The sequence below is a fragment of the Salvelinus sp. IW2-2015 genome, linkage group LG33, assembly GCF_002910315.2.
Source record: "Salvelinus sp. IW2-2015 linkage group LG33, ASM291031v2, whole genome shotgun sequence".
In the NCBI taxonomy this organism is placed as follows: Eukaryota; Metazoa; Chordata; class Actinopteri; order Salmoniformes; family Salmonidae; genus Salvelinus; species Salvelinus sp. IW2-2015.
This window is the reverse complement of record NC_036872.1, coordinates 33,346,461-33,356,060: the sequence shown is the minus strand read 5'-3', so window position 1 is coordinate 33,356,060 and position 9,600 is coordinate 33,346,461. Positions and strand designations below refer to the sequence as shown.

The window sequence follows — 9,600 nt, the reverse complement described above, 5'->3', positions numbered from 1 at the left end:
AGGGCAACCAGTGAAGAACAAACACCATTGTAAATACAACCCATATTTATGCTTATTTATTTTAACTTGTGTGCTTTAACCATTTGTACATTGTTACAACACTGTATATATATAATATAACATTTGTAATGTCTTTGTTGTTTTGAAACTTCTGTATGTGTAATGTTTACTGTTAATTTGTATTGTTTATTTCACTTTTGTATTATCTACCTCACTTGCTTTGGCAATGTTAACACATGTTTCCCATGCCAATAAAGCCCCTTGAATTGAATTGAATTGAATTGAGAGAGAGAGAGAGAGAGAGACAGACCACATAGTGCAATATGAGTGCATCAACCATTCTTTATTGATATTTTCTTACATGTTCCACCACCTACACTCCACAGTCAGAAAGAATTTGCTCTGTACAAAGCATAGGGTGTTCTAGGTGACCGTAGTCTTCCCCAGAGACCTTAATTAAGTACAGCATATTCAATATTTCTCTCTACCCACCTTCATTCCAGCTGGTTTTGTTAGTTGAAAAGTGGTCACTTTGTTTTGTTAGTTCACAAACAGTGCATTATAGATATGTGTGTAATATTGCCAACAGCAATAACAGTGACAGAAAAATGGAAAACTAAACACACATTATTACAACTGTGAATATTGAATTTTGTCTACAAAACATACTACTGCTTTAATAAACAGCGTTAATTCAAAGGTAAAAGTAAATGTGGTTGCTTGAAAGGAGTGACATTAGATTTTTAGTTGAAGAAAAAGTTGAAAAGGTTGATGGGGTCATAATAGAAAAATCTTACTCTATCAATAATGTATTTTAACCAAATTGGTTTTGCTAACGCTGAATATAACAATGTCTAACTAACGCTGAATATAACAATGTCTAACTAACGCTGAATATAACAATGTCTAACTTTGGTTTAAATCTTTCATTTCTGGCCATGATGTCAGTTTATTTCAACATTGGCCGCTACTCCTTCATACTCCTTCCAAAGCTCTCGATATTGTGAACTTTGAACTTTAGGGGGTGGTCATATTGTATGGCCCTCTCCCTCCCCTCTCCCCAGCCGGACATCAGACAGACACCACTAAAGCGTAGTTTCTGTGCCTGCCTTCATTTTGGATGGAGGGAGCAAAACGGAGGGGGAGAAACGTCAACATAGTCACCCCATACATTACCGGGAGGGTGACACCAACGCACTGATAGAGAGAGAGAGGGTGGAGGCTACCTTCCTTGATGTCATACTATCTCTTTGGGTACATCTCAAATACCATCCTGTTCCCCATATCGTAATAGGTTTAGGCTTAGCATTCTTCTACCAGACCCAATGTATTCCTCCATCCCTCTCTATCAAGTGTGGCTTTACAGTACCGGAGCAATACTAGTTGGTAAGATGGTATGAGCGCTTTGCCCCGGTGTTGGTCTCACAGATGTTAATATGAGGCCTATAAGCAAGGTAACTTTCACAGAGCCATGGCCCTGCTTACAGCTGCTCTCAGCCTCAGGTTTCAACACCCGGGGATCAGGCTGACATCACTGGCGGAGGCTGCTGTCAGTCAGCGGGGGGCGAGCGTCACTGTCAGGTCTCCCTGATGTGATTGGTGGAGTCGCCCATCAGTCCCTGTCACTGTCAGGAGGCGGGCAGCGCCTCATCACAGTGTCAGAGCCCGATTGGCTCGTTGCTCACCCCATTGCCAAACAGCCCCCGTCAGTGTCAGCATCAGCTGACCTTGGAGGAGGGACTTATATCAGACCCCTCCTTCAAATGTCAACTGAGCTCCGCCTTTCACCTGGCCCTCCCCTTCACTCAGGGCCTCTGCATAGTATGCCCTTCCTGCGTCTCCTTGGGCTGCTGACCCATATGCTCCTGACCAACGTGCAATTGGCCATGGGCCTGGCCTTGGTGGAGCCCCTCAGCACCATGTTGGTGTTGCTGCTGCTCCACCCCATGGCCACGACCGTGATCGCGCCCCACCTCACTCTCGCCATGGTGACCGTGACCATGGCTTTTGCCATGGTGACCGTGCCCATTGCCATGGTGATGATGGCCGCGTCCACCGTGAGGTGTATCCCCTCCAGTGACTGGCTTCTCTTCTCCCTCAGGCTTTACCTCTACCATCCTGTTGCACTCTGCTGGGATCTCTGTGCTCTGTGTGTGAGAGAGGAGGATGGGTGTTGGATGGTTTGTCATAGAACTAATTCCCACATACAAACACAGACATACCGATTGTGTGTGAGAGTGTGTACCTCATACGTGCAGTCCCCACAGATGCGTTGGCAGTAGGTCTCCTTAATGGCGTTCTCTACGTAGGGACTACCCAGGATGGAAAAGGGGAGGAAGATATGGTGGGTCAGACGACCACACCTGAGAGAGAGAGAGAGAGAGAGAGAGAGAGAGAGAGAGAGAGAGAGAGAGAGAGAGACAAAAGCATATACATGATCAATTACACATCTTAGAATCAGCTATTAAAGACTAGCAGAACACACTGGATTCTTCAATTACATTGAATGAACTACAGGACAAAATACAAAACCTCCAATCCAAAAAGGTCTATGGTGTTTATGGTATCCTAAATAAAATGATAAGATATGCAGACCACAAATTCTAAGTGGCTATACTTAAACTCCTTAACATGATCCTCAGCTCTGGCATCTTCCCTAATATTTGGAACCAACTAATGATCACCCCATCCACAAAAGTGGAGACAAATTTACCCCAATAACTACCGTGGCATATGCATCAACAGCAACCTTGGGAAAATCCTCTGGATTATCATTAACAGACCTGCGCCCTGACAGTGAATCTCAGTAGGACAAAAATATTGGTGTTCCAAAAAAGGTCCAGATGCTAGGACCACAAATACAAATTCCATCTAGACACCGTTGCCCTAGAGCACACAAAAAACTATACATACCTTGGCCTAAACATCAGCACCACAGGTAACTTCCACAAAGCTGTGAACGATTTGAGAGACAAGGCAAGAAGGGCATTCTATGACATCAAAAGAATCATAAAACTCCAGTTAGAATCTGGCTAAAAATACTTGAATCAGTTATAGAACCCATTGTCCTTTATGGTTGTGAGGTCTGGTGTCCGCTCACCAACCAAGAATTCACAAAATTGGACAAATACCAAATTGAGACTTCATGCATAATTCTACAAAAACCTCCTCCGTGTACAATGTAAAACACCAATAACACATGGAGAGCAGAATTAGGAGGATACCCGCTAATTATCAAAATCCAGGAATTAGCTGTTAATTCTACAACCACCTTAACGGAAGCAATTCCCAAACCTTCCATAACAAAGCCATCACCTACAGAGAGATGAACCTGGAGAAGAGTCCCCTAGGAAAGCTGATCCTGGGGCTCTGTTCACAAACACAAACAGACCCCACAGAGCCCCAGGACAGCAACACAATTAGACCCAACCAAATCATTTGAAAATTAAAAGATCATTATTTGACACATTGGAAAGAATTTATTAAAAAACTGAGCAAACTGGAATGCTATTTGGCCCTAATCAGAGAGTACACAGTTGGAAAATAACTGAGTGACTGACCCAAAATTAATGAAAGCTTTGACTATGTACAGACTCAGTGAGCATAGCCTTGCTGTTGAGAGATGCCACCGTAGGAAGACCTGGCTCTCGAGAGAAGACAGGCACTGCCCACAAAATGAGATGGAAACTGAGCTGCACTTCCTAACCTCCTGCCAAATGTATGGCCATATTAGAGACACATATTTCCCTCAGATTACACAGATCCACAAAGAATTAGAAAACAAATTAAGTGAAATACCATAGAGTGCTATCACATCAGCAAGTTGTGTGACCTGTTGCCACAAGAAAAGGGCAAACTACTGTTAATACAACCCATATTTATGTTTATGTATTTTCCCCTTTTTACGTCAACTATTTTCAGTGTTACAACACTGTATATGGCCATAATATAACATCTGAAATGCCTCTATACTTTTGAATCTTTTGTGAGTGTAATGTTTACTGTTCATTTCTGATTGTTTATTTCACTTTTGTAAAACCCCTTGACTTTTTCCACAGTTTGTTGTGTTTCAGACTGAATTTAAAATAGATTAAATTTAAATGTTGTGTCACTGGCCTACTARACACAATACCCTATAATGTCAAAGTGGAATTATGTTTTTAGAAATTGTTAAAGTATTCAGCCCATTTGTTATGGCAATTCTAAATAAGTTCAGGAGTATAAATGTGCTTAACAAGTCACATAATAAGTTGCATTGACTGGCTCTGTGTGCAATAATAGTGTTTAACATTATTTTTTAATGACTACCTCATCTCTGTACCCCACATATACAATTGTAAGGTCCCTCAGTCGAGCAGTGAATATCAAACACAGATTCAACCACAAAGAGCAGCGAGATTTTCCAATGCCTTGCAAAGAAGGGCGCCTATTGGTAAATGCAAAACAAAATAAGACATTGAATATCCCTTTYAGCATGGTGAAGTTATTAATTACACTTTGGATGATGTATCAATACACCCAGTCACTACAAAAACTCAGTTGCCGGAGAGGAAGGAAACCACTAAGGAATTTCACCATGAAGCCAATGGTGACTTTAAAATAGTAACATAGTTTAATGGCTGTGATAGGAGAAAACTGAGGATGGATCAACAACATTGTAGTTACTCCACAATACTAATCTAATACATAACTGAGTACCACTCTCCATATTTTCAATTACAGTGGGTGCTGCATCATGTTATGGGTATTATTGTAATTGTTAAGGACTGGGGAGTTTTTCAGGATGAAAAATAAATTGAATGGAGCTAAGCACAGGCAAAATCCTAGAGGAAACCCTGGTTTAGTCTGCTTTCCAAAGAACACTAGGAGATACATTTACCTTTCAGCAGGACAATAACCTAAAACAGAAGGCCAAATCTAGACTGGAGTTGTTTACCAAGTAGACAGTGAATGTTCCTGAGTGGCCGAGTAATCGGTTTGACTTAAATCTTCTTGAAAATCTATGGCAAGACTTAAAAATGGTTGTCTAGCAACAATCAACAACCAATTTGACAAAGCTTGAAGCAATTTGAAAAGAATAATGGGCAAATGTTGCACAATCCAGGTGTGGAAAGCTCTTGGAGGCTTTCCCAGAAAGACACAGCTGTAATCGCTGCCAAAGGTGCTTCTACAAAGTATTGACTCAAGGGGGAGAATTTTATATTTCATTTTCAATAAATTTGCAAACATTTCTAAAAACATGTTTTCACTTTGTAGTTATGGGCTTTTGCGTGTAGATGGGTGAGAGAAAACAATTAATTTAATACATTTAGAATTCAGGCTGTAGCACAACAACATGTGGAATAAGTCAAGGGGTATGAACATTTTCTGAAGGCACTGTATTTCACTTGCTTTGGAAATGTAAACATACAGTTTCCCATGCATATAAATCCCTTTGAATTTAATTGAGAGTGAGAGAGAGGGATACTTTAATGATTACACAGCAGCATGCTGTAGGAAAAAGAGGTATGTATATGATACTGTATAAGACAAGATACTGTGTGTGAAAGAGAGAGAGGAACAGACAGAATGCTGAGCACTGTTTTGTATTTCTGAGCAGACCAAGCGCAGGCAGGCAAGAGACAGACAGACGAGACAGACAGACGAGACAGACGAGACAGACAGACGAGACAGACGAGACAGACGAGACAGACGAGACAGACAGACAGACAGACAGACAGACAGACAGACAGACAGACAGACAGACAGACAGACAGACAGACAGACCACAGTAAGGAGCTGACCTGTCATAGATGAGGAAGTCATCCTTCTTTCCAGCCAGGGCCTGCCACACGTCATCCTGTTTGGGCACCTGTTTGTACAATATGATGTTCTCAGACAGTTTCTGGCTCAGCAACGTGTGGAGGTGCTGGGCCTGGTCTGCCTGGTGGTTCACCACCATATAGGTCACATTGTCCAGACCCTGGCCCTCCAGCTTCAGGCGCAGCTCATCCAATCTGCTCAAAGGAACACAACAAGGAAGTGAAAAATGAGGATATGGAGAGATGGCCAAAATAAATAATGTTATAACAAAATAAAGAACGGGCGTTCTATAAAGAGATGTGCTGTTGACAACCGGAAAAGTGTCAATTTTAAAGATTCTTTAAAAAAAACACACACTCCACTAGGGGTAGGAAAGTGGCTAAGGGAATGGAACAGAGCCCTATCTGGTCCACTTACAAGGATGCCTGCACCAAGCAGAACAATCAACTGGCCTGGAGGAGGGCCACCACCGTGACCTGCCCCATAACCCCCTTCATTGGCTCCACCTCCCCAATGCTCCAACCAGGTGGTGGCTTACAGCGGGTCCCCTCCCCCTCTGCTCCGCCCCCAGGGAGCAGGCAGAGAGCCAGGAGCAGGCTGAGCCCCGCCTTCATCACGGTGCCTTGCAGCAGGCTCGATCTGCTGAGGGTGTGTGAGTAGAAGAGAGAGACAGAGAGAGAGAAAGAAGTAAGACAAAGGTTAGAGTCAACTCAGGTAATGAAGATTTGAACAGTGTCCCTTTCCTGTGTCAACACTAAAGAGAAAGCTCAAGCTGACAATCTCAGAGAATGAGGGGGATGTTCCCTATGTACAAACGTTGGGTGTGTCCAAATGTTCCTAAATTACTTCTCTTTCTCTGAAAGGAACTGATTTATTAGGTCTTTTCAATGGCAGGTAAAGGAGCAATCTGCAGTTGCTGCATCCATTTTTGGACTCATAAATTAATTATATGTACCCATTGATTCTTGAAGAATATATATATATATTTTTTGTTGTTGTAATTTAGCAGATGCTCTTACCCAGAGCAACTTACATTTGTGAGTGCACAATAATTTGGTACTGGTCCTTACAAATGCCTTGTGAGCTTAGTTCAACTGTCGTAGCCCATCAGAACCCAAATGCCTTGTGAGCTTAGTTCAACTGTCGTAGCCCATTTCAGAACCCCAAATGCCTTGTGAGCTTAGTTCAACTGTCCGTAGCCCATCAGAACCCAATGCCTTTGTGAGCTTAGTTCAACTGTCGTTAGCCCATCAGAACCCAAATGCCTTGTGAGCTTAGTTCAACTGTCGTAGCCCATCAGAACCAAATGCCTTGTGAGCTTAGTTCAACTGTCGTAGCCCATCAGAACCCAAATGCCTTGTGAGCTTAGTTCAACTGTCGTAGCCCATCAGAACCCAAATGCTTGTGAGCTTAGTTCAACTGTCGTAGCCCATCAGAACCCAAATGCCTTGTGAGCTTAGTTCAACTGTCGTAGCCCATCAGAACCCAAATGCCTTGTGAGCTTAGTTCAACTGTCGTAGCCCATCAGAACCCAAATGCCTTGTGAGCTTAGTTCAACTGTCGTAGCCCATCAGAACCCAAATGTTTACACCAATGTTTGTAAATAAAGTAAATGTWAACAAARGCTGTATAGCCACAAAACATGGTTAAAACTATTATTTTCATATTATGGAGGGTCAGTTCTTGCATCCATAGCTCTGTCTATGAATTTGAGAGTGGTTACATTTCTCCAGTTTTGACTGACTTTGAAAAAATATATATTTATCTGCTGATATGAAATAAATTTGTGATTAGAATATAAGGTAATTATTTCTGATGTTTTACACTTCTTGCCTTTTATTATAGGGATATCATTTTGTTGTTTCATTTATTTTATTTGTATTCTATTGCACAACCAAAGGCAAACTGATGAACAACAGAAAAATGAAGATTCGGAGACGGGTGGGTAAATGCAGAAGGTTCTCTCTCTTTCTCTGCATATTAATGCTATAGAAACACTTAATTGTGAACCAACTGGAAATGATTAAATATATGCCGCACGGAGCATCAAAAAACAAAGTTTAAAAAAATAATTGCAAAACACTATCTCAATTTGTTCATATCGTGCATCACAGGTTATATACAGAAAAGAGAGAGAGATGTAGGCTGTTCTCTGTATTATCAGAATGCACAACAAGTTACAAAATAATTCTGCAGTCACTTACCCTCTGTTAAAATGTCCCTCCTTAGTCAGCTCAGCTCTGTCTGGCAGTAGCTTTTGGAACAACAACAACTCCCTCTGCTCCCCCCTTTTATACTCGCACTGTTATTTTCCTGTATACCCGAAAGGAAGACAAAGTTCATGATGGGGTTCTGTGCAGATGCACTACTGCACATCTTGCATGTGTGTGTGATAGAGAGAGAAAGAGAGAGAGGAAAAAAAGAGAGAGAGAGAAGGGGAGTACACATATCTTGAGAATAGCATGGAAAGTAACAGTGAACTTTTAACCATCATTTTTGCTTTGTAATTGTTTGTCATGTCTGTGCGCACTAGGCTTGTAAATCAAAATGTCCCTATATCTCACTTGATTTGCATGCAGATCATATGACTACCTCTGTCTCATTCCTTTGCCTGAAAAAGTGAAGCCTGCCACAGAATGGTTAAAGAACAGAACATTTTGACAGCCTGTTTTTCTCTGAAGGGGAGAAGTGAAAAAGGAGTAGTGAAGAAACGGGGTGAGGGGAAGGAGAGGAAGTGGGGGTTGGCCAGTGTCCAGCATGTTATGCAAGTCAGCACAAGTACAGTATATCACCTGATCGCCTAACTGAACAATTTGACACAAAACAGATAAATCTAACAAAAAGGAGAGAGAGCGTGCATGTATGGACCTGCAACCCATGAAGGCTATACTGTGTTGTAAAGTTGAACAGAAAAATGCACAAAAAAATCTCAAGGTTGTTCCATGTACTGTCTTGGAGCATGGTATGAAAATTCCAATCTTCTACAAAGAGGTTTTAACTGCCAATGGCTTATCTCTGGTGTTCCATTTCAAGGGCGCAGAGACATAAAAGTCAAAGTTCCAAAGACATCATAAAAAAATACAAGGATGCAATGAACTCTTGGGAAACACAGAACTTAAGTCCTTAAGCAGCAAAGTGTTTCTCATTCCGTATGAATCTAGGTCAGCTTATGAAACAGTGATCACTAAGGGGCAGAAGTCAGCTAGCTAGAAGATAGGACCACAGCAAGTCAATGACATAAGACTTGGTTGAACTCTTCTCCCTATTATGGCAGTAGGTACCATAGGACAAGGTTTATCCACAGGTAAGATTACAGTACAGGTGTAATTGGGTAGAAGTTGAAAGACAATCAAGATTGTATCAAAAAAACAATCTTTGGCCCATTTAGATGACACAGTGATGGTATTTATTTGAATTGGTCCACACATAGATCTGTAGAACAGCCCACTGGGCAAAAAAATGTTGAATCAATATTTTTCCACGTCATTTCGACCCCAAAAAATCWATGTGTTGAAGTTAAATCAATGTGGAAAATGAATTGGATTTGCAAAACCTCCTCAACGTAAGAGCATTTTGTCTTTTAACCTTAATCCAACAAAATGCTCAGTCAGTAATTTTCACTATTAGTTTACACTTGTTCTCTTATGAAGCATGTGACAATTAAAATGTGATTTGAATGATTTCATTTAAAACTGAGGGGTACACTTAATGTATTGTGAAATCTGTTGTAAAATGTATTTTAATGTTTAAAAGTGTTATTATAAAATAAATTACTGCCTTATTTTTTGCTGGACCCTA

At 41.2% G+C, this 9,600-nt stretch overlaps 1 pseudogene; it reads right to left on the bottom strand.

Annotated features, from left to right (window-relative positions):
* Nucleotides 1-324: 324 nt before the first annotated feature.
* Nucleotides 325-8,729, bottom strand: LOC111957681 (selenoprotein Pa-like; annotated as a pseudogene).
* Between the last annotated feature and the right edge of the window lie 871 nt (nt 8,730-9,600).